General features: G+C 53.9%; 1 long non-coding RNA gene across 1 annotated transcript; it reads left to right on the forward strand.

Annotated features, from left to right (window-relative positions):
• The first annotated feature begins 1014 nt into the window (after window positions 1-1014).
• LOC108510067 lies at window positions 1015-2203 on the forward strand. The gene is made up of 3 exons (XR_001878736.1): window positions 1015-1069; window positions 1631-1662; window positions 2129-2203. It is a non-coding gene; the product is annotated as an uncharacterized LOC108510067 (long non-coding RNA).
• Window positions 2204-2334: the final 131 nt, after the last annotated feature.

A 2334-nucleotide genomic window follows, 5' to 3' on the forward strand; every position in this document is an offset into this window, starting at 1 on the left:
CCTTGGTCGGGTAAGAGGGAACAGGCACAAGCTGCAACATGAGAAATTCTGTTTCAATGTGTGGAAAACTTTTTAGTGCTTTTTATCATGAGGGTGATCAAAGATTAGAACAAGCTGAGTAAAATCCATCCACAGAGATTTTTTTTTTCCCTTATTGCTACAGGGTAAGGGGGAGACTGGAAATAACTCTGTGAAGCCACTGCCTCTGGCATTGCATTATGGCCATAACNATTTGGGGATATTGAGGAGTAAATTTGAGGCCAAAATTGCATCCTGATGTGAGGCTGCTGCTGTCTGACGTGTGCTGGTTAAGGATGGCTGGATCCTCACCTCATTTCTCAGGAAGCTGAGCCTCTCAGGCCTTTCCTTTTTCAAATGAGGCAAGTAAAGCTGCTGAGATGACCAAGACTTTACCAAAGGGGTGCCCTGCCCCAGGCACACATTGGCTCCCATCCTGTGGACACAAGAATTGAGTCTCTGAGCTGGCCTGAGTGGAGCCAGCACAGCTCCTCCACACTCTGGCTGTGCACAGCTGCTGAGAGCTTGGGAGAGGCCAGGCTGGCAAAGGGCATTCCCAGTTGTGTAGAATGGGCTTAAAAATCCCTCTCCCAGTGAGGTGTGGAGGTTCAGCCCAACATCTTCACTGCACAGCCCAGAGCATGGAAAGCCAGGGCTGAGCAGGAACTCTGCCTCCCACCTCTCCCTCTCTTTTCCTTGCAGGGGCCTGCAGAGAGAGATGCCAAAGGTGAGCAGCAATCCCCGTGGGCTGTGGGGCTGGGGGGTGATGGACACGTGGCATCCCAGCCCTCTGGGGTGGTCCTTAGGCAGGGGCAGCCTGGTGTGTGCCTGTGGGTGGATTCCCCCATGGTGCAGGCAGGGAGGAGCAGGGCTTGCCCTGCCTTGACTGCAGCCATGGACCTGGTACAAGACAACACCATCCATGGCAATGACTTCAAAGGGCTCATCAGGGTCTGGACACAGACCCCCAAACCCTTTCCCCCAACTCTCTCCAGACAGCAGCAAGTTCCCAGCCAGGAGGCTGAAGGGACTGAGGACAATGAAATGCATTGTGAGTACCAACCCCTCCCTTTGGGTGACACACGGACCCCTCTGTCTGTGGAACCCCCCTCTTGTGTCCTGGCTGCCTCTGGCACCACCAGCAACCCTGAGACCATCAGCCAGCTTGTGGCACTGCCTCAGGAGCTGCACTGAGTTATAGGGACCTGCCCCAAACCCCCTTTCCATCCTCTCCATCTCTCCCCTCATTGCAGGGCCTTTCCCAATTCCACATGCAATCCCAGCAATTAATGTCCCAGCAGGATTTGCAAAACAACTGCCCACTGAACAAGGGCAGATTTCTCCCCGCATTGTTGCTCCCCAGCTTCTTCCCTGCACACAGGGCCCAGCTCCTGCCTGCACAGGAATGGTGAGCACAGACTCCCATCCCTGCTCTGCATCCACAGATGGAAGGGCAGCTTCCTCTGCTGCCAGGAGTGGGGTGAGCTTACAGGCAAACAGGGCAGGGGATCAGTGCTGACCCCGGGGGATTTGCTGTTCAAAGGCAGGGTGGGGCTTGTCCCGACCAGAACAGGAAGCAAAGGCTCACTCTGTGCTTTTTGCCCCCCACCAGACTCCACCATCGCCCACGTTGGACGTAAAGGGGTGAGTTGTGGCACAGCCTTGGTGCCAAAGCAGGGAGCAGGGCCCTGGGGATGGGTATCAGGGTCTGTGCAGGTGGGTTGGGCTGGGGAGTCTCAAAGGGCCAACCCCACCAAAAACAAACGGGAACCACTTGGGGAAATTATATTTATACTTTTTTTTACCAAAAGTAAATTATTTTGTCTTGTTTTCTTCTGCAAGCACTTTCCCTTTAAAAATGGTTCTCAAGTAAATGCCTAATGTAAAATTTGTGTATATTCAAGTGGGAAAGAAAGATAAAGAACCCAAGTTTTGCAAAAACAACAACAAAAAGCAATTAGAAACACAATATTGATTCCAATTAGCCCTTATTCCTGCTGCCATGTTAGTCAGTCCTAGTTATGCAGCTCTCCTGCAGCCCAGAGCCAGAGGCTTGTGCAGGGCTTGCAGCCAGCAGGGGAAATAACGGGCTCTCCTTTTCTCTCTGAAGCCTCGTGTGCAAGAGCTGAACAGCAGCACAACCTATGCCCCGGTGAGGCTCTCCCACGGCCAGCCCAGAGAGTGCTCCAGCACGGCCAGTGCCCGGGGAGAATGGCCCAGCCCGGCCTGTTCTCTCTGACAGAGCTCCTGAGCTGGGAAAACGGGGCTGGAGGATCCAGGCTGGGCTTGCTTGGCCTTTGCTGGGCTGGGCAAGGG

Source organism: Lepidothrix coronata, unplaced genomic scaffold, assembly GCF_001604755.1.
Source record: "Lepidothrix coronata isolate B3197 unplaced genomic scaffold, Lepidothrix_coronata-1.0 Scaffold462, whole genome shotgun sequence".
Classification (NCBI taxonomy): Eukaryota; Metazoa; Chordata; class Aves; order Passeriformes; family Pipridae; genus Lepidothrix; species Lepidothrix coronata.